Genomic DNA, 24,547 nt, shown 5'->3' with positions numbered 1-24,547 from the left:
CGGCTTACTGTACTTAGAGCATATCACCATATACAGTTGGCAATGTTGAGGCTGTATTGCAACAGCATGATGTACTAAGACAACAGTTACCTTCAAAAATCAGACACTGCACACACATGGAATATAAACAAACAGCAATACATGTACAAATATGCGGCCTACATCAGTACGTGCACTAGCAGGTCAAGAGAATACATTCCACACCTTCCCCATGCCATGTGTGAAACATAGCTGAGCATTACACCATAATAGATGTTGTATTCATGTACTGGTAGGACACCATCACTTTCACTGAGTAGCCAAGAGTACATATATTACAACAGCACATATCAACATGACACACACAGCATTATTCCATGTCATGATCCTAAAAAACTGTTACTTGGCAGTGCCATGGTGAAGCCAGGGCACTGTAATGGTCAACAGTGAACACATAATATTTGCCACACAAACCTCATGTGTACTGGAAGAGTGCCAGCAATGTGCTCTGTTAGAGCTAGGCAGTACACTCATTCAAGCATGTGCAAGGTCTGTGGCTTGTAAGCATCTCACCCCAGCATGTACTGGCTATTGTGGTACTAAGGCTAATGTCCAGACAGCACACAGCATGCATGGCTTGCAGTTGTTGACATGGGGTATATGTAGGAGCTGTGGCCACACATGGCTGTACATGTCATGAACATATCACCTGTGGCTACTCAGGAACATACACTGCAGAGCTAGATTTCCCTGAGTCTGTCAATACAGGCCTTGTGTAGGTCCTATGGTTCTGTTATTTGGGTATGTTTGTAGGCATTGCATTGGGTGGGCAGGTCTAAAGACATACATGCCACATGGGGTATTGTATGATATGATAGGTGCCATGGGTGACCAGTAGAGAGGTGATATTACCTCTGTCAATATTGATATTGAACCTTATGTACTGTTAGCATGCTATCTGCTATGTGCATGTGTGTAATTACTGTAGCCACCTGTATGTAGAAAGGTAAATGAAAGCTATGGTAATGTAATATATGTTGTATGAGTGTGGGATGTACATATCCAGGACAGGTACAGTTAAGTCATATCCAACCATGAGGGTGTTGTTTAATGGTGTACAGCAACAGTCGACCATGTTAATTCTGACAGCATCCAAGGGACCCTGGTATGTGTACAACTGAGCAGGTTACAAACAGTGGTATTATTGCATTGCATAACACATTATGCAGCTGTGTCTGTACATTGGTACATTGCACAGTTGATGTAGGCCTAGGTACAGTCCACCAATTGAGGGTTATCTGGTGGTCTACCATACTATGTCATACCACATATGGATGTGTGATGGTAGTCTGGGAACAAGGTGGTGGATGTATATGAGGATACAACCTAGAATGCACCATTTGCCACTGTCACCTGTACCTGATTAATCTGTACTACATTATGTCAGAGTAGTGGTCTTTACAAGTGAGTAGCCTTTATGAATATTTTATTTATTTATTTGTTTTTATTTTGCATTTGTTTACCGGGCTAGTCTAACTGGATACATGTCCATTTTCAGTAGAGGCCCGGGGAGAAAAGCTCCTAGGTAAATACAGTTAATTTAACTAATTTCTATGAATCAAACATATAAACAAAACAATACAAAAAAAAAAGCATAAAAGACTGAATTACAGGATAATTATAACACTTCTAAGTAAATTGTCAGTATAGAATCCAATCTTAACAGTAGATGCAGTTAATATCCCAAAAAAAAATTTTTTTTTTTCCTGAAGGGAAAGAAGGGGAAGATCAGAGTATAGGGTGACTATAGAGCTAGTCATGTTTGGAGCAATGACATAGCCAGTGAGATTTGAGATATACTTTCAGATTGTTTTTGAAACTGGACAGTGAGGGAAGTGTAGAAATATCATTTGGTAGAAGATTCCAGGCTTTCCCTACTGTATTAGAAAAAAGAGAGTCACCGGCCTTGTTGTTTGTTTTGGTAGAATTTGCTATGAGTTTATGTGAAGACCTTAGGGAATCTAGGTTTTTGTAGGGAGTGATTAGTGTGGATAGAGCAGGTGTTTTGGATGGTGTGAATATGTGTACACCACCAACTAGTATAGTCCATACCACTGTTATGGCCCACATGTCTGGATCTGAGTTATATGGTGGTAGTGCAACTGTGCACTACAGAGCCTTCAGCCAGGTGTTCCTCACTGCACAGATGTCGGTATTCCCCATTGTAGGTTCTACATTGAGCAAATGGATTACTAAAACCACACATCTAGCACAGGTTAGCATAAGCATCCAATGCAATTGTCATGTAGGTGTCAGGGTGTTACTTCCGTGTGTAGGACATTTGCCTTGGTATGCGGCTATATAGGTAAATGTGACCTAGGTATTATCCACACACACACACACGTGCAACATGGATGCCTTTTCTCTGTGTTGAAGGCTCGTCTTTCAGTTATGACAGCCCGGAATGACAGACACTGGACAACATCATAATAACAGCAGGACATTGGCTCATTGTTTTTGTCTAGCAGTTGCCACACGTACCATGACATCACTGCATGTGCTATTAATGTGCTTGGTAGCAAATGCCCCATGTAAGGTGACGGACAGCGGCAGAACTTGTGTATATGACCAATGTGAGATATACTTAGGGTAGCACTCCTGCTAATAATGACAATAATGACAACTATTACCACAGCCGGGAGAGTTCATCTTGCCACCTGCACCTCAGTACCATTACACAAGGTGGCTCACACATTATGCTTGCACATGCACTGTTCCTCGTATAATGCCACTGTCCACATCCTGCTATTAATGTATACCTTTCAGGGCAGCAAGGTGTGTGACACATGCTGTAGGTAGCATCCGCCTGTGCGACCCAGGTAACCTATTGTCTGTCACGTCCACACATGCATGAATGCATGAATGTGTGTACGTAACATATATATGTCAGTACTTCATGTACATGTATGCATGTGTATCACACAGCACAGACACAGATATATCATTTACAGGCCACATACAGGTATCAGGTAGTAAACCAGTATGATGTGCATATATACTGACAGGTAAGATGTACCTAACTGTAAACCTGTGTGTTTACAATAGGAGTCCATTACAACATGTTCTGTACATGTAAGTGTTTGAGCTTGCACACTGTGGCCTTCAGTGGTTAGAATCGGAGTGCATCCCAAACAGCCCTGTGCTACTAAGTGTATGAGAGTACCCACTGCCACCTTGTGTAATTTGAGTCAGTGCGTCCAACAAGCCCTTTGTTACTAAGTGTATGAGCATACCCAGTATAACCTTGTGTAGTTGTAGTCATAGTGCATCCCAAACAGCCCTGTGCTACTAAGTGTATGAGCTTGCCCCCTGTAACCCTGTATAGTGATAGTAGTTGTCCATTCCGCAGACGGCCATACTCCATTTCAGGTTCCTGTTGTGCTACAACTATATCTCTCAGGCCTACCTGCAGATGGTATGTCTTGTTTGTGCATACAGGTTGTAGTGAACACCTACTTTAAACACACAGGTCTACAGCCATGTACTTCGTGACTGTCAGTCTCCCTCTTGTTGTCCTAAATTGTAGAAGGGCAGTCTGACTGCCTTGGGATGTGTAATCTCTGTGGTGTGTCTCGTAACAGCATAGTACTGTAATAGTGATCCTTAGATAGGAAGGAGTTCTGATCCTACCACTGGCAACTGTGTGTGTGTGTTTGTGTGTGTGACAGCAAATGCCTGAGTGTGTGTCAGCAAATGGCTGAGTGTGTTTGTGTGTGTGTGTCTCAGCAAATGCCTGAGTGCGTGTGTCAGCATAGGCTGAGTGTGGTTGTGTGTGTGTATTTGTGTCTGCATCCTGTCATAGCAGTGGGTTTTGCTGCATTCCAAAGAGATATCTCCTTTTGCACTGGCCTTTATCCTTGTCAACTGCTATACCTCTCTCTTCTCCCCTCCCCACTGCAAGTAATCGGTCAGTGATGTCACCAAGCTCAGACGTGGAATCAGTTAGTGTAATTGTATGTGTTCTGTGGCACATACCCCAACTGCATACCACTGTACTAGTTACCTTTACATAGGCAAGATGTATATGCACAATACTGGCAGGTGTGTGCGTGTTTGTGTGTATGACTACCCTGTAGCCAGGAATACACGTGTAATGTCTTTTAGCACACCATGGTAGCCATCTGTGGTGACCGGTGTCTACAAAATATTACATAGTTAGGAATGGTAAAGGATACACAGTCAAGCATGACTACAGTTGGGTATGTTATTTTCCTGTGCCACTGTCGAGCAGTGACACAGAAGTGGTTGCTGGGGTGTAGGTCCATACCCATCATTCCCCCACCCTAACTCCCCAATCCCCAGGATAGATTACTTTAGCCATCATTCCCCACCCCAAGCTCCACATACACAACAACCATCCCTTCTCTGGTGAACTGTTTATAATTTAAATGTTACAACACAAGAGATGCCTCTGTTTTGTGTGCATGTCAGTTCCTTTGGAACCTTTCTGTATCACAAAGGGTGTTCAGACGTGTGTGTGTGTGTGTGTGTGTGTGTGTGTGTGTGTGTGTGTGTGTGTGTGTGTGTGTGTATATATATATATATATATATATATATATATATATATATATATATATGGCTATGGCTGTGTCTGTGTGTATGCATATATATATATATGTGTGTGTACACATCCCATAGGTGTATATATATATATATATATATATGTAGGTATGACAGTTGTACAGATGTAGACTTGTCTTTGTTGTTTCACAAAGTAAAGTACATTCAAGGGTACTGTACATATGTACACAAAGGGACTGTGCCATTTGTTTTCAGTACTGTGGAATACCTGTAGTAGGATGTGCATTATAGACTCCATGCAACATGTGTACAACCCAGATGGCTTAGTGGTATGTCCAGTGTGCATGGTCCATGGTTCGAGACCTGCAAGCCTTGTTGATACTGTCAATTAGGACTGCATAAGACACTTTTAAGCAGGTGTAATTGTGTTTTTGTGACAGTAAGCAGCGGGTACACACAGGTAACAGACATGTACAACCAGCGGTACACTTGGAATGCCCTTCTTTGGCAATCCTGCTGATGTCACCCACCTACGTATATACCTCTGGACTGCTGTAACCCAGTATTTTCCGTAGCATGTGCTGTAACTGCGTATTGCTGTAGTGTGAAAAACTAGTTAGGTAGGGGTTCTATTCCAAAAGAGACCAACTGTGTGTGTGTGTGTGTGTGTGTCTCTCTATCTGCCTGAGACAGGAACTATGCTTTTTAGAATATGCACACAATTTACAATTCACATGACCACCTTTGGCAATCCTGCTGATGTCACCCACCTAGACATACACCTCTGCTGTAATCCAGTAATCTCCGTAGCGCGTGCTGTAATTCCGTAATGCTGTAGTGTGATACTTGTTAGGTAGGGGTTCTATTCCAGGACATGGCAGGTGTGTGTCTGTGTGTGTGTGTGTGTGTGTGTGTGTGTGTGTGTGTGTGTGTGTGCGTGCGTGTGTGTGTGTGTGTGTGTGTGTGTGTGTTTGACTGTCAGAGCCTATATTGAGGTGGCTATGGTCATGTTCGGGTGATGGCCTCTGCACCTATTGCAGTCCTCCTCTAGCTAATTGCATGTGGAACAGTTGCAATGATGTTCCCATAGCCATTCACATGAAAAACACAGTACAATATAGAGGAACATCATGTTGGTGTTTGCCCATGACAGTCGCTGTGAGTGGTACCTGGATCTGGTGTTTGGTAAACAGCATCACAGATGGTATCTGGATGTCCCTCAAACAACATACACAGTGGGAAATAGCCTAAAGACAGGAGGGTGATGTGCCAGACATGACTGCAGTATGTAAGTGTAGCTATGCTTCATTGAGACAACTGCCTGTTTAACAAGGTGTGTGTGTGGTAATGGCTATTCTACATGTTTTAAAACTGACAAGACAGTGCTCTAATTGTGAGGGACCCCCATCTGTAGGGCAATCCGTGGACTGGTCAGTGTGTGGAAACATTTGTTTCCTGTGTTACTCACTGAACACACATCTGTGAACAGCAGGAGCATAGTGTGAGGATTGCAGCCAGTACATGGTGATAGTGATGAGTTACTGCCATCGCATCCCTGACTGGACATATGTCACATGAAACAGTGGTATGACAGACACTGTCTGGGGTTCTCAGTGGCATGCCATTTCATAGCTGCACTGTTCATAACTGCAGTCACAAGTCTTCTACACGTTGTACAAATGTCATGCAGTATATATGCATGTGTTGTGCTCTCTCTGCAACTGTATACCATCTGTTGTGTTGGGTTGATGATCATATCTATGCATGCTGCTGTAAGTAATCCTGAATGCTGTTGACTATTACTAAGACACCATAAGCTGTATGGGTTTGAAGGTCCCGGCAGAACCTCCTGTCCCACTTCAGCTGGCAATGGCACTGGGCACCAGCACATCTGGGGCCCAGCCTTGGACCTCCACCCCTGTTGGCTCTGCACTGCCTTCTGTTGGTACCACCACTGAGGATGGGGCTTGTCCCCCCCTGGGAGCAGGTTCAGACAGGGACATGTCCGCTGTCGTACAGTCCTGGACGTGGTGTGTAGGGGAATCAATAAGGGGTTTTGAGGCCAGATATGCCAGCTCAAGGGCAGAGTGTCACATTTACAGGGTGAGGCTGCCTCTCCTAGACAGCCCCCATTACTGCCATCTTTGTAGCTGTTTTGGTGCAGTGGTGGCTGCCCGTGGCTGGGGACCTCTGTCCCACTGTTTCCATCTGGAGGCTCATAGGCTTGTGAATGCCAAACACCCCTCCCCGTCCGAGGTGTATCCACCCACATGTGTCATATACTGACCCTGTATGCTGTCTTGTCTGTCATCCTACCCTACCTATCCTCTATGAGCATACCTACTCTCCTTCCCCCACATCACACTCTCACCCTATGGAAACAAAGGGCCAATCGGTACATAGAACAACATTTGCCCCATACATAGCTGTCCATTTCACACATGTGTCCACTAGACACATGTAACCCTTTTAATATGCATCACAACATACTCCAGTTGTCCTCAACCCTGTCTCTCAGGCGCATGATCCTAGTATGCACATGACTCCTAAATATTCCAGGTACACGTGACACAGACGACCCCATTGTACACACAACACTACCAGTCCCTCTACGGTTACCCCATGTACCTTTATCATGATGATGATGTCGCACACAGCACCTTGCAAGAGTACTGTTCTTACATAATGATTGGACAAGAACTGTTGGTTAATGTAAATAACAAGCACAGAGTGATGTATATGGCCAATGTACAAATGTTTTCGTGTGTGACTGACACATGTCTGTCTGAGGGAGTCTTGATATTACACAGAACGACATCACTACATAATATAGGCATTGTTGGTGTTTCCCTTTTCATTCCTTTGTAATGCTTTGTTGTCACATGGGATGTTCCTGCTATATCTATATATATGTATGAATCTATATGCTGGACATAAACACTCACACATACATCTACATGATGGAATACATTTCCTATACTGTTGAATGACTGCACTGGATGATATGTTTGTGATAAGGTCTGATGTCTGTATATCTGCCATGGCTTAGTGGTAAATCACAATAGCTGTGTGTGCAGGGTCCTGGTTTCAAGCCTTGCAGAGGTCATTTATTTTGTTGCTGGGCAGAAGAAGGCCATTGGATACTGTGTGGTTAAGGCACATTAAAGCAGTTGTGAGAGGGTGTGCGTGGGTTTGCGAGGTGCTAAGCAATGCTACCCTCTGGTTACAGTTTCTTACACTTAGTCAGCCTCTACATTGCTTTACCAGTGTAATACTTGCATACTAGTGGTCAAACAGGCTTACATCCGCTTGCTCCCGCACTTGCAAATGCACTGCATTTTGTGTTTGCATCTGACACTCACTCCCCTGCGTGGGAGTGAGGACTACAATATTACCTTGTGATGCCTATTACATCGGATTACATGCCTACAGTATCGGGAATGGCTGCCCATTAGGCAACAGCATTCTGTTTGACTGTATGGAATCCGTGGCCTGTCCAGAATTTGATTCATATTATTGGTGTGTTTCTCTTACAATCTGCACCCGTCTGGCTAATACATTGGGAAGTCACACTCTTCAATACAATCAAGTCATTGGGTTTTGGAACCCACATCCTTCAGCCGAGTCATGCTACTGCATACCTAATATTCTATCATCTTTCTAAGGTTGTCAGTGGGATATGTGCTTTCTGACCCTATCAGACCTCTCATATGATTGGGGAAATAAACTGAATCAGGGACATGGCATTACAACATCAGGGGCACATTTTAATTATTGGTACTATTAACCTGACACATTGACAGACGCAGAGCATATGAATTCATACACATTTTCTGAGGTAAATGATGTTTATAACTCTTAATTGTTGTCATTATTCATTACGTGTAATTCACACCTTTCCTCCAAATGTCACTAGTTTTAGGAGGGATTAAGTGAGGCAGAGTTAGAAACCGAGTCGAAATCGGGGACAGTTCAGAGGTATGGTCCCTATTTGTTCCCCCAATGGTTTATGTCCTGTCCAGTGGATGTGCTCTTTGGGGTTGAAAGGTATGGGCGTCAGATATGCCCATTTCGAACTATTACTTACATTCCCAGGGTGGTCCTAATATGACATTGCCAGCCAACACCTACACGCCTAGGCCCATAATTACATACCCATAGTTCCCCCACCTGCCACTCCTCTACAGCACTCATCCTTACTGCGGGTGCAGGTGGGGTATAAACACACCACTACACATTGCCCACTCTCCCCATGTCAGGACATATATATCGTACATTGTGTCGACGCATGGGTTATCAGGCTTGCACAACCTGCTGGTCCGTGTACATCTACAGACTGGTTTGATAAGTCATTACCGGGACAGCCTCCGATCATTAATTTTTGGTGTCCCACAAAGGACATCGACGTCTATGTTTCAAGATTAGACCTGGCAGGTCTCTCCCACTGGTAGTATCCTGCCAGTGGTCTGGGAAGCAGTGGTGTGTTTACCTTTATTGTGTGTCTGCATGTCTCACCGGCCTAGCTGGGGGGGGGGGTTGATGCTACGTGTTACACGTTTGTTTATTGGACCCCTCACCCCCATATGCACGGCCTGTGAACATATGTTACTCTTAACTGCTGTATCATATCCTAGCTATATACATGTGTATATTTACAGTCACACATATATATATATATATATATATATATATATATATATATTTACATTACTATATACAGATATATCTGTATATGTATGCATACATGTATATTTATATTTTGCTGTCTAAATATATATATATATATATATATATATATATATGTATATATATATATATATATATATATATGTATATATATATGTATATATATATATATATCTCACAACATATGGGTCTATGGGTGTCTGCATATGTATATATTTATATGTGGGTATGTATCTGTATTCTGTCTCTGTATGTATACATTTGTACTATGGAGAGGGAGAGGCTTATCTCTATGTCGCTATGGGTAGATATACACACACATACCTCTACATATATACGTCTACATCTGGTTATTCTGTTCCTTGCCATATAGATTATGCTGCAGTGGGACTCATAGTGGGTGTGGCTGCTCATTAGGCGATGCCTCTGCCCAATGAACACATTCGCTTAAATCCCTAGGGCTATCCATATAGGCCCACATCAGCCAACACCTGCAGACCTAGACTCATAAGTAGCTACCCATAGTTCCCCCACCCACACCTCATCAACAGGACCCATCCTTACTCTGGGTCCTGGTCTGTTCTGGATACACCACTACACGCTGCCCACTCTCCACTTCACGGGACCCATTTCATACAATTATCTTGGCCCATGGGTCATCAGAGTTTCCCACCCCTGTATTCTGAGTATGTATACACCACAGCCAGAATGGCCAGTTTATCACCTTCTTTTGGTCTTGGCAATTTTTGGGGTGTCCCGCAAGGTATGCTCCAGTCTGTGTTCCAAGATTAGAATTCACGGGTGCACTGTGTACCCTCCTCCCAGTTGTATCCTGCCTGTGGTGTGGGGAGCAGTGTACTCTTTACATTGTTTGTGTGTATGTTTCCCATGTCCGGCTTGGGGGGGGGGGGTGGAAGGACATGCTACATGTTTCATGTTTCTTTCTTGGGCTCCTCACTTCCATTGACATAGCCTGTGAACATGTCATTCTTGTGTGCTGCTTCCTTGCTGTATATCTGTGTATATCTATGCAAACACACACACACACACATTTATTTATATATATATATATATATATGGGTCTACTTTAAATAACCGAACCGGCACTTCACCGACACACAAAACACCGACCCCAAATAACCGAAAACACACAACACCGACAACTCACAAAACCGAACACCATTACACCGACACAAAAAACGTAAACTACACATTACACACAATGACATATCCACTAACCTTAACCCAAACCCTAACCCTAAGGTCCGACACTACCGCACACTTACCCTACCCGCACCCTAACTCACTTAACCCACCCCTAAACCTAAAGACTGTCACTATTGCACACTTAACCTACCTGCACCCTAACCCTAACTCACTTAACCCACCCTAAAACATAAAGCCCATCACTATCGCACACTCACCCTACCCGCACTCTAAACCTAACTCACTTAACCCGTCCCTAAACTACAGTCTGTCACTATCACACACTTACCTTACCTGAACCCTAACTCCGACACTACCGCACACTCATCTTTCCCACACCCTAATCCAAAATCCCTAACTCCGACACTACCGCACACTCACCTTTCCCACACCCTAACCCAAAATCCCTCAATATCGCACACTTATCTGACTGCTCCTAAATCCGTCACTATCGCACACTTACCGAGTCACGCTCACACGTTGCCCTTGTCAGTCTTTCGTCTGTCGGCAAATCACCTTTTCGATCAACTTGCTTGTCGGTCCTTTCGTCTCGGTCTTCTGCGTGTCGGTGAAGTGTCGGTTCGGTTATTTCAAGTAGACCCATATATATGTGTGTGTGTGTGTGTGTGTGTGTGTGTGTGTGTGTGTGTGTGTCTGTAAAGCAATATATACCCCGCGCAAATGCACTTACACATGTTTACTTGTGTTTATATATGCTTGACCTGCTTACTGGTGCCTTATTCATTATGACACTGACACATCACTCCAGTTATCTTTTAATTGATATTTTGCAGGTTATACAGCAGACAGATGTTGCAATATGTTCATGCACGAATTACAGATGGTAAATGGTATGTGATACAGTGGGATTCAGTACGGGAATGTCTGTTCGTTAGGGGGTTGCTCTAACCAATACACTATTGCTGTGCTGCTTCATTTGCATATATACCCATATACCCATGGCTCCTGATTCCTCAAACACACACCCCAGCGCCTCACTAACACTGCTGTCATCCATTCTCCAGTTGGATTCTCGGTGTATCCACACAACTACACATTGGCCACTCCCTACTTCTGCAGACCCATCGTATCCTCAGAACTCCCAAACATATAGTCCACAAACATTGATGACGTGAGCGACCAAAAGAATACTATTCACAATTTCTGAGTTGTCCCACATGTGTTTATGTCAAGATTAGAATCTATACTTCATTACATCCTTACTCCCGTTAACATGACACTACAATTAATTAATATGTATGACTATGTGTTAATACACACGTTACACATGAGAGCCTAATTATGTACGTGTTCGGTGTATTTCTTTTATAAATAGACCGGTTTAGTAATTGGCATTGCCGTAGCAGGCAGATCACAGGAATGATTCCATGTATGGGGAAGTCCTCACATTTGATTATTGTCAGCACAGCACTGACTTCGGACATTGTACACACTTCTGTGTTTTAGCAGTTTCGTCCCATCCCTCTTCTGCACAACCTATTGTTCTATCTACTGTTGAGGTTTGTAAGGGCACATTCATGTTATTTATGTCTGCAAATGGAATGAATGTGTTACAGAGAATGTACTTTGACATATTGATGTCTGCATGTGTGTATGCATATATAGCTATAACGAATTTGCTGACCTCCATGGGGCAGTCCAATAAGAACCAGCTCATCCAACCCTGGCAAGCCTGGCTCCATAATTTCATACCCATAGTTCCTCCACCCCACCCGTGTTCAAAATACATGCATACCTTCCATTGTCCACTTCTTATCACAGCCATGACACACCTCCACACATTGCCCTCTCCAGAGCGTTAGGGGCCCTACACGTATGTTGTCCCACCCCATGTATTCTTAGGTTCTCCCACCATTTAGTCTTTGAACATACCTGCCCTTGCTTGTGTAATGGTCGGGAGGTCAAATGGTCTATCTATTTTTGGGTAGTCCCACCAGGGACTACCTTCTGTGTATAAAGTAGACTTAGCAAATCAACAATGTTACTCCCACTGGTAATATCCTGCCTGTGGTGTGAGTAGCAGTGCTTTGCTCACTCCTGCCCAGCTGGATATGACATACGCTGACAGCGCTATGTAATACTGGGGTTGCTGTTGATTCTCTTCTCATTCCTTTTGTATGCCTTATTGTTACGTTGTTCTTTCTTTATATATATATATATATATATATATATATATATATATATATATATGTATGCATATATATATATATATATATATATATATATATATATATATTATATATCTATATATACTTATATACATTTCCTATGCTGTGCATTGCTTAGACCCGTGCAAGTGCACTCAGACTTGCTTACTGGTACTTATAAGTGCTTACTGCTGCTTATTTGCACTTACACCTGCTTACTAGTACCTTATTCATTATGACAGTTCCACTTTGCTTGAATTATATTTAAGTTAAATATCTCATGCGATACTCTTATGTCAGTTTTACGGCAAAACGACATTCATTCCACATGGAAAATGATATATACTATTGTTGGGCTCGAACCGTGACTGCCTGTTTGATAAGCGGATATTCTAAACACTACACTATTGACATATTGATTCCGCTTGTTTTTCTCTATTTGAATGAATATGATGTGTAAGCTACACTCGGCAGAGGGCGGCAACGTGCAGACACACTGCGCTTTGCTTACACCTTCGCTATTGCTGAAATTCAAATGTATAATAGGGACACAGGGACAAGGAATCTAATTGTGACAGTTCTAGGGACAGGGCTCTACATTCCACTATGTGTTTGTGTGTTTACTACTTCAATTTTATTTCACTGTTATTGGACACTCTTGTATGCTTAGCATATATTTCGGTATCCACAGACACTAATTTACTGACTTACTATTAGGGGCAGGCTCTACTAGTAGGCACAGTAGGTTTTGCAAGTGTTGGGGCATGTTTATGACTCCGTAGAGCACTTGTATACGCCCCCTGCACTCGCACACGTTTCCTGTGCATGTCGAGGGTGCGGTGGCGCACCCTCATACATATTCATATGGCGCTACTGCACCTTCTGTAGTGAGGACACTCGGTTCAAGGCTAAAACCGTCCTTGCGCCGAGCTTCTTGAATCCCGGGATTTATATCATCATTTCTAAGGGTGTCTAATATACATATCTAACTGAATGGTCATACATAGCTAACTAAATACTCAAAAGCTTGTGAAAAACAGGGCCTGTCCTTTTCCCAGAGATGTTCAACAAAGACTGGCATTTTTTTTCTTCTTCAGTGGTTCTGGTTCACCAATAATTATCAAGCTGACATGTCACTGCCTCTTTCCAATCACTTCTCATATTATTTTCCATTTGTTAGATTTCCAGGTCTCTATGCACTTTAGCAGTTGATTTTTTTTGCCTTGTTTTGATTGTGAGTTTTCCAGAAAATGAAGCTGTGACCTTATGAACTGTCCTAACTTTAGAAACGATAGTATTTATGTTGGCTTTTGAAGATTATAGCTGCTGTTCCTTCTCTTCTGATGTCCCATCTCACCCTCATATCTTTCACTTCCATTGTATTTCATACCCACAGCCATAGCTGGCTTAACTGGTGTATGGTGTCATCCCCCAATCTGGCACATCTCAACTGCATGTAGAGGAGCAAAAAAACAAGAAAAGTCCCTTTCCCAATCCATTTTCCATGACCTGTGCCCCTCCGCTGTATGTTGAGAAGCTAAAAGAAAAGGCTTATTCTGAGTCCTGCAGTCAAAAAAGTATTAAAATTCATAAAGTGAAGTGCTCAATTGCTTGAGTTCTGCAGTCTGCAAATGCAGTATTAGAATTCAGAAATGCAGCTACAAAAATGAATACCAGTATGGCACTACCATTTGATCAACATTCGCCACTTGTGTCCCCTAACACCCTGCACCCAAGGTGACTGTCCCCTTTGCCCCAACATAGCTATGCTTCAGTAAATACCTGTCAAAAATGAGTGAATAGTTAGTGGTTAAATGACTTCTTTTACACTCTGTCATCACCAATTCATTTAAATCAAAACTTCAGTACAAGGCTGTTGTGGGCCTTCCTTAAGCAGTCTGGCTATGGCTTCAGTATCATTTGAGTATCAGAACAGTTTTAAGCACTAGTTTAACTTTGCCACAAGCTTATATGAAGTGCTGAATGTTGTGCTGTCTGAATTACCATCCCATAGCTACATGGAATGATACAGATGCATGAGATTCACAAAAGTGGCACAGATCTACAGATGGATGTGCCATATTGTATACAGGGCAGCAGCAGAAGCACACACGCACACACACACGCACACACACACACACACACACACACACACACACACACACACACACACACACACACACACACACACACACACACACACACACACACACACAGACACACACACACAAACACACACACACACACACACACACACACACACACAGACACACACACAGACACACACACACACACACACACACACACATGCACAAATACACACTCACATGCACAGAAACATAAATGTACACCTGACAAAAAATGATGAGTGAAAAGTTATCCAAAATCAATCTTGTGAGTGAATATTCTCTGCAATCATGCCTACTGATTAGAGTAATGGTGTCTGACTAGGTACACTGAATGTTTCTCAACTGAGTTTATTTTTATTGGTGCATGTTTCAAAAAGACAAAGCTTACAACATGTAGTACTGTATGGAATAATATTTATAATGCACGTTTGTACACATCCTACCTACTAAGGTATTCTTCTAAAAAGTGCCATTTTGTTATGACTGTACAGGGTACCAATTGAAAATTAAGAATTTTTAGTCTTCAGGGAATAGCATTTGAAGGTGTGTATATTTTGTTTAAATTTTAGGTGTAGACACCAATATGATATTTAAAAACAAAGGATAAATGTATGGGAGCCCCCCTGCTTGGAGTTGAATTTTACCAACTCATTAACATCCATAAATCTCAGTATGGCTAATCCCTTCTTCCAGCTACCCAGCCTGCTGTTTGCATTTTCCATACTGACCAATCTCTTGTCATATCAAATCATTAAATTAGAATAATCTGTATACTAAAATTGTCAAATTTTCTTCTAATCTCCCCAATAAAACACACCACTGTAAAGACCTCACAAATAGATTGAACAGAGTAACAAAGCATGCTAATTTACTTTCAGTTCATACCTGCAGACAAAATCTTACATACACTTGAAATATGTCCTGCTGTTATATTCCCTTTATAGTGATTCACCCAAAAAAATGAGATCTACAAATCAGAATATGATTCAATCACAAAAAAATAAATAAATTGGCAATCACCATGGACACAAAATATATTTGGTCCATGCAGCTAAAGTGTGAAATACAATTTCCATAGTACTTATATAAACATCAGACCTTCAGCAGTTTGAAAACCAGGTAAAAATATTCCTGAATACCAGACTTAGCAGTTTGTGCTCTTTTCCACATGAATAAATTTTACTGTCTAAGCCTTCGTATCATACTCTTTGATTCTTATTAACCTAACTGACTATATAATATGCTAAATTGCTTACACTCCCAAATAAACAAAACATCAAAACCTTTAAGTTCTTCCTAGCTGGTACCTTTCTCGATATCTTATACAAACTAACAAAGCATAAACATTTTCTGCTAAGTTCTTTGTAACTATTCTGTCAACAGTATCCTCTCTCTTTCCATCCACCTAATTCAGATTCACACATCATTCATCAACATTTCTTTTATGTTCATGTATGTTGCCTATGTGCCCTTAAACACCAGGCTTTTTCAAAAACCTGCACACTCGCTGTCTCCTTCTCTCACTCTCTCTCTCTGTCTGTTTTCTGAAATAATCTAAAAACAATCTCTTTACCAAAAATGTTCTATTATACTTTGACTCAGCTGTCTGCATCAGAACAAACAATACTCGCTCTATATCTTTACATTTTAGAGGACTTGTTATGTCAGGTTTTTTTTAATCCTTGGAAAAAGCTGTAGTTCCTGTATAGCAAATGTACTAAATGTACTAAATGTTAATAGAAACTACCCTATGTTAACTGGTTTAGCAATAATCCATGACTGGGTGTGTGTAATGCGAAGTCCAAGTGATTAACCAAAGCCAGTTGTGGGTAAATCCTGCATTACCAACAGTAAGGAATGGCTTAATACTTTTTCTAAGTACTTTTATTGTATACAGAGAGTTTAGTATTCTGCCAGTTTTTGTAGTCTGGGGCATCCAAGTTATGCAGTTTGCATGCTCTAAGCCTGTACATGCTGCATAGTAACCAAGGTATGCAGTGCGCATGCTTTAAGCCCGCACGTGCTGCATAGTACCCAAGGTATGGAGTGTGCATGCTCTAAGACTGCACGTCCTGCATAGTACCCAAGGTATGCAGTGTGCATGCTCTAAGCCTGCACGTGCTGCATAGTACCCAAGGTATGCAGTGTGCATGCTTTAAGCCTGCTCATGCTGCATAGTACTCAAGGTATGCTGTGTGCATCCTCTAAGCCTGCACATGCTGCATAGTACCCAGGGTATGCAGTGTGCATGCTTTAAGCCAGCACATGCTGCATAGTACCCAGGGTATGCAGTGTGCATGCCCTAAGTTTGCACATGATGCATAGTACCCAGGGTATACAATGTGCATGCCCTAAGCCTGCACATGCCGCATAGTATGCATGGCATCCAAGGTATACAGTGTGCATGCCCTAAACCTGCACATGCTGCATAGTATCCAAGGTATGCAGTGGGCATGCCCTAATACTGCACATGCTGCAAAGTATCCAGGTTATGTAGTGCGCATGCCCTAAGCCTGCACATGCTGCATATAATCCACGGTATTAAGTGTGCATGCCCTAAGCCTGCACATGCCATAGTATCCAGGGTATGCAGTGTGCATGCCCTAAGCCTGCACATGCTGCATAGCATCCGAGGCATGCAGTGTGCATGCACTAAGCCTGCACATGCAGCATAGCATCCGAGGCATCCAGTGTGCATTGCCTAAGCCTGCATATGCTGCATAGTATCTGAAGTAAGCAGTGTGCATGCCCTAAACCTGCACATGCTGCATAGTATCTGAGGCATGCAGTCTGCATGCCCTAAGCCTGCACATGCTGCATAGTGTCCAGGGTATGCAGTGTGCATGTCATAAGCCTGTACATGCTGCATAGTACCCAAGGTATGCAGTGTGCATGCTCTAAGCATACACATGCTGCATAGTACCCAAGGTATGCAGTGTGCATGCTTTAAGCCTGCACATGCTGCATAGTACCCAAGGTATGCAGTTTGCATGCTCTAAGCCTGCACATGCTGGATAGTACCCAAGGTATGCAGTGTGCATGCTCTAAGCTTGCCCGTGTAGCATAGTACCCAAGCTATGCGGTGTGCATGCTCTAAGCCTGCACATGCTGCATAGTACCCAAGGTATGCAGTGTGCATCCTCTAAGCCTGCACATGCTGCATAGTACCCAGGGTATGCAGTGTGCATGCTTTAAGCCTGCACATGCTGCATAATACCCAGGGTATGCATGCCCTAAGCCTGAATGTGCTTCATAGTACCCAGGCTATTCAGTGTGCATGCTCTAAGCCTGCCTATGCTATATAGTACCCAGAGTATACAGTGTGCATGCCCTAAGCCTGCACATGATGCATAGAATGCACAGTATCCAAGGTATGCAGTGTGCATGCCCTAAACCTGTACATGCTGCATAGTATCCAGGATATACAGTGTGCATGCCCTAAGCCTGCACATGCTGCATGGAATCCAGGGTATGCAGTGTGCATGCCCTAAGCCTGCACATGCAGCATAGTATCCAGAGTTTGCAGTGTGCATGCCCTAAGCCTGCACATGCTTCATAATATCCGAGGTGTGCAGTGTGCATGCCCTAAGCCTGCACATACTGCATAATATCCAAGGTATCCAGTCTGCATGCCCTAAGCCTGCACATGCTGCATAATATCTGAGGTATACAGTCTGCATGCCCTAAGCCTGCACATGCTGCGTAGTATCTATGGTATGTAGTGTGTATGCCCTAAGCCTGCCCTTGCTGCATAATATCCAAGGTATACAGTGTGCATACCCTAAGCCTGCTCATGCTGCATATTATCCAAGGTATGCAGTGTGCATGCCCTAAGCCTGCACATGCTGCATACTATCCAAGATATGCACTGTACATGCTCTAAGCCTGCACATGCTGCATAGTATCCAAGGTATGCAGTTTGCATGCCCTAAGCCTGCACATGCTGCATAGTGTCCAGAGTATGCAGTGTGCATGCTTTAAGCCTGCACATTCTGTATAGTATCTAATGTATGCAGTGTGAATGCTCTAAGCCTATACATGCTGCATAGTATCCATGATATGCAGTGTGCATGCTCTAAGCCTGTACATGCTGCATAGTATCCAAGGTATGCAGTGTGCATGCCCGAAGCCTGTACATGCTGCATAGTATTCAAGGTATGCAGTGTGAATGCTCTAAGCCTGCATGTGCTGCATAGTACCCAAGGTATGCAGTCTGCATGCTCTAAGTCTGCACATGCTGCATAGTACTCAGGGTATGCAGTGTGCATGCCCTAAGCCTGCCCATGTTGCATAGTATCCAAGGTATGCAGTGTGCATGCCCTAAGCCTGCACATGCTGCATAGTATCCAGGATATGCAGTGTGCATGCCCTAAGCCTGCACATGCTGCATAGAATCCAGGGTATGCAGTGTACATGCCCTAAGCCTGCACATGCTGCATAGTATCCAGGGTATGCAGTGTGCATGCCCTAAGTCTGCACATGCTGCATAATATCCAGGGTATGCAGTGTGCATGCCCTAAGCCTGCACATGCTGCATAGTACCCGAGGTATGCAGTGTGCATGCCCTAAGCCTGTACATGCTGCATAGTATCCGAGGAATCCAGTGTGCATGCCCTAAGTCTGCACATGCTGCATAATATCCAGGGTATGCAGTGTGCATGCCCTAAGCCTGCACATGCTGTATAGTATCTGAGGCATGCAGTGTGCAAGCCCTAAGCCTGCACATGCTGCATAGTATCCAAGGTATGCAGTGTGCATACCCTAAGCCTGCACATGCTGCATAGTGTCCAGGGTATGCAGTGTGCATGCTTTAAGCCTGCACATTCTGCATAGTATCCAAGGTATGCAGTGTGAATGCTCAAAGCCTGTACATACTACTTAGTATCCATGATATGCAATGTGCATGCTCTAAGCCTGTACATGCTGCATAGTACCCAAGGTATGCGGTGTGCATCCTGTAAGCCTGCACATGCTGCATTGTACCCAGGGTATGCAGTGTGCATGCTCTAAGCCTGTACATGCTGCATAGTACCCAGGGTATGTAGTGTGTATGCCCTAAGCCTGCACATGCTGCATAGAATCCAGGGTATGCAGTGTGCATGCCCTAAACCTGCACATGCTGCATAGTATTCAGGGTATGCAGTGTGCATGCCTTAAGCCTGCACATGCTGCATAGTATCCAAGATATGCAGTGTGCTTTCTCTAAGCCTGTACATGCTGCATAGTATCCATGATATGCAGTGTGCATGCTCTAAGCCTGTGCATGCTGCATAGTATTCAGGGTGTGCAGTGTGCATACCCTAAACCTGCACATGCTGCATAGTATTCAGGGTATGCAGTGTGCATGCCCTAAGCCTGCACATGCTGCATAGTATTCAAGGTATGCAGTGTGGATGCCCTAAACCTGCACATGCTGCATAGTATCCTAGGCATCCAATGTGCATGCCCTAAACCTGCACGTGCTGCATAGTATTCAAGGTATACAGTGTGCATGCCCTAAGTCTGTACATGCTGCATAGTATCCAAGGTATCCAGTGTGCATGCTCTAACCCTGTACATGCTGCATAGTATTCAAGGTATGCAGTACGCCTGCTGTAATCCTGTACATTCTGCATAGTACTTTGCCATTTCATCCATCTTTGAGTGTTTTTTTTTTTTTTACGGTAATGTCTCGTAAGCTACTGCCTGTTTTTCAGACTTATGATCTATGTGCCATCTGTATATGGAATATCATAAAATAGACATCACAAAAACATGAAAGAGGTGACCACACACACACACACACACACACACACACACACACACACACATCATAGCTCTCAGCTGTCAGTTATTTTGCCTTCTAGTTTGTCCTGTCTCTCATAAAAGTTTGAATTTACTGCTAAATCACTGAGTATTACAGTAAGTCAAAAATGTCAGCCATTAGAGTTTTGTACTTCTTATTTTTTTAGTAAATGGATGTTGATGCAGTAGCTGATGCTCTGTTAACTTAGTGAATTACTGAATGAAACGCACAAGAATAAAAACCAATGAAACACAAAAAGTTCACGGACTCCTTGCTCCGGCAAAAAGCTTGTCAAAAACAAGTTAAATCTGAACGCAGTTTTATTATTTAGAAGCGTTTTCGCCACGCACACTGACGTGGCTTCTTCAGAGAACAAAACAACAAATGTCGTCTAAGTCAAACATTTAAAGAATAAAAAAGGAAGTGATGTCAGCCAAAATTGAAGTTCCTTCTAAATACAATTTCATTAAAATGTCATAAACACAGTATTAAATACTCAAATACTCAAGTAATACATAAAACATATAATGATTATAAAACATAATAATTATAAAAAATAATAATTATAAGAAATGATTATAAGGAATGATAATAAAAATTGTTTCAACTTAGTGAATTAGTGTAGTATCATGGCAAAGATATTTTTTCTTATTCTTTAATACTTTCTTTATTTTTTATTTGTGGGGGCTGAGGATCAAAATACAAATTTCCACCCTACTGTTTTATTTATTTATTTACCATTCCTTAACTGGGTAGGTGCAGTGGTCCAAAACCCTTTTCAGTCACAACACAGACCAGACAGGCCAGGCAACACAAATAAACATACAACAGACAGTGGAAGTATTTACAAAGAAATTTGCATAGGTTTTTCCATTAACATAGTTGTAGATATAGCACAGTACTAATTTTTTCCTTTAAGAACAGATCATTTTTAAAATTTCAGGTAGGTATACTTGATTACTGACAGAATAAATAAGTGAAAAGTTCAATTCCAAAGAAGCATTTCAAGGCACATGATTAGAGCTGAATTAGTATTAAACCAGTAGATGGAGTACATAATTGTTCCTAGACATACAAGTACTCTCTAGCCTACATATCTGGAGTACTTACAGGCATGCTGTTTTATCATATAGTTTTTTAGTTGCAGTTTGAAGCTAGTAAGTTTGTTTACTTTTCTTAATTCTTCTGAGATGCTTCCAACTGGAAGGTGCATTTTTAGAAAATACTTTTTTGTAGTGACTAATTTGTGCAGGCGGGGGCCAGCTAACAGATTACTGTCTTTATTTCTATGAATATAATTAGAATCCCAATTAAAAGTCTGTTCTTTAAAGGGGGATAGTGTCTATTATTAAGGAGCTTGTAAGTAAGGTTGTTAAGCAGTAGTTCATTTCTTGATTAAACTGTAAGACATCTACCTTTCTTGATTGTATTGCAGTGGTATTCTATACTGTTAGCTTGCTTGATATAGTGTAATATTTTATTGTCAGTGATTTGTAATAATGTAGTATTAGCAGCTGAGTTTGCAACAATGAGGGGCAGTCCATATTCAGTCCTAGGAATGGGTACGGTGATGGCTATAGAACATCTGACTTCTGAAGTGTGGAGATTGGATATTGCATAAGCTACTTTAAGTTGTCCTGGTACTTTTAACTTGGATGTCTACATGAAGAATAAAACAGGCATGCTGCTTGCTCTGTTCACTTAGAGTGCACATATTTAAATACTAAACTGAAGTTATTGTATAATTCTTCTTTTTATGGTATATATGAAATATATATCCTGTGTGTTTGTTCATGTACTGCATTATAATTACGAGCTACCTTTTCTCTTACATTGATATATATATATATATATATATATATATATATATATGTGTGTGTGTGTGTCTGTGTGTCTGTGTAGGCTAGAGTTCAATGACAACTTCTTCCATCAACTAGTCAAAAAGTTATAATATAGTCATCAGATTAGATATTTATTTGATCTGTCTCTCCTGTTGTACATGTTTTACGATGTTCAGCTTGTCTTTTACAAGAGTATATTGTAATATCTAACATGCATTTAATTTGCTACTTCACAGCTTTAACCCCAGGCTAGATACTACTAATCTAACTAAACCTACTGTCTTACCAACTTCACTACCACCCCTTCTTTCTCTCCATCAGCCTCCCGCACACTAGACTAACTGAACAATTACCCGCCTAACGGCCAGGCCTTTATAGCTAATTACCATATACTCTCCTTTAACCCCTATAACTATTTACTTTTATATACACACACACGTGTGTATATATATATATATATATATATATATATATATATATATATATATATATGTATTTTTTTTGTTTTGCATCTGTTTATATTTTTCTATATATTCAAATTCTCAGATCTATTACTATTACTTAAAATTGTACTCTATATAGCCTATTCTGGAAGAAATACTAGTTTTGATTTTGCATAACAATTGTACTACCGTTCTCTGTTGTATTGTAACTCCCATGCTGTGGTGAAAATGTGTCTAATTTGGAGCAGTCTGCTGTTCCAATCAACAAAACCTAACTAAATAAATACATTTTTAATTTAATATCCCTATTTTGATGACAAAAATTTAAAAACATAAACAAGTTTTATGTCTTATATTATGGAAACTTCCATCTCACAGCCTTACTTTATTTTCATTATATATGTACACTTGTGTAGAAATAATTTCTTTAGTAATGATTTTAATTTTATTAATAAGGTCATTTTCATTTGCATTGCACCTTTTATATCATTTGTAAGTCTGGTATTTAGAATGTCCCCCTTTAGTTTGCAATGTTGTAGTACAAAAAGCACCGTAATTATGCTCCAAATTTTGTCAAGCACTTTTCTGATGTCAGAAAGTTGTTTAACAAGCTTTTGTTAAGCATCTCTCAACAATATTAAACTCTAGCCTTGTGCTAGGGCATAACAGCAGCCAGTGCCAGCCACCACAGAACAGCAGTGAGAAGCTAACATCTTTTTCAGAAAGAAAAACAAAATAAAAAATGTTGCAAAGTGAAGTATCTAACAACATTTTAAGCCATTCATTCCTCAGAGAGACACTGCTTCTGCCTACTCTCTGTGCAGCAGAGCTAAGTGTTATACAGATTTCAAAGCTGTAAAACACTATTTGCCTACTTTTTTGTTGTACAGGAAGCAGATAAAGCTCTATGAACTGCAGAGAATTGTGATTGGACCTTCCAGATCATAACTCTTATGTGTGCACGACATGGATGTGAAGCTTCACCTCTCGATCTTTGCTTCCCTCCACTCTTAAGGATAAATTCTTGGTATCCTTGTTTCCAATACGCAATATAATTGGAGACACTATCATAATTAACTATGATAAGGTTGTAAGACAACCAAATATGACAAATGGAAACCATTTCCACAAATGTATTACCACACACATCAAAATGCCCAGTATTGATTCATCAGAAACTTACCTAAAACAGATTGCACAAAATAATTCAAATAAAAACACATCTAAATCAATATTTTTTTGTAAGAAGAGGGTAAGCCCCCTGTATCATCAAACCACTGGCAACATATATATACTGACTGTCAGATCAAACAATCATGAAGAAAGGGAAACAATTTGCACTGTTCAATATAATTTCCTCTTCCCTGTGTAATTAAGTGATCAAATTTTACTCCTGGCTGACTGGGACTTGGGGTCATCAACAGCATATAACAAGGGTGACAGTCATCAAGATAAACCCATTCAGTAAGGATATGCAGACCAGGTCCCAGTCTGGAACGGGTCCACTTCAAAATACTGGCTTTCAAAATACCTAAACTCAAAATACTGAGACCAAAATCTCTAAAGCTCAAAATAGTGAAAACTCAAAATAGTGATAACACACAGGATACCAACACTTATTATACTGCAGTACAAGTACATACAGAAACAAATAAAACACAAACCATATTACTCTTCTCCAAGTATAAGCAAGGGGGCAAGCCCCCCTACACTCCTCATGGGGTGCAAG

The 24,547-nt window shown here is 41.5% G+C and overlaps 1 protein-coding gene across 1 annotated transcript in view; it reads left to right on the top strand.

Annotated features, from left to right (window-relative positions):
- The window catches only part of ATP2C2 (ATPase secretory pathway Ca2+ transporting 2), a 629,254-nt gene that overhangs the window by 415,089 nt on the left and 189,618 nt on the right, over positions 1 to 24,547 (top strand). The gene's annotated exons all lie outside the window — the stretch shown is intronic.

Source organism: Protopterus annectens, chromosome 8.part0 (assembly GCF_019279795.1).
Source record: "Protopterus annectens isolate FY-2018-M chromosome 8.part0, PAN1.0, whole genome shotgun sequence".
NCBI classification, from domain to species: Eukaryota; Metazoa; Chordata; order Ceratodontiformes; family Protopteridae; genus Protopterus; species Protopterus annectens.
This window is presented reverse-complemented; position numbering and strand designations above follow the sequence as displayed.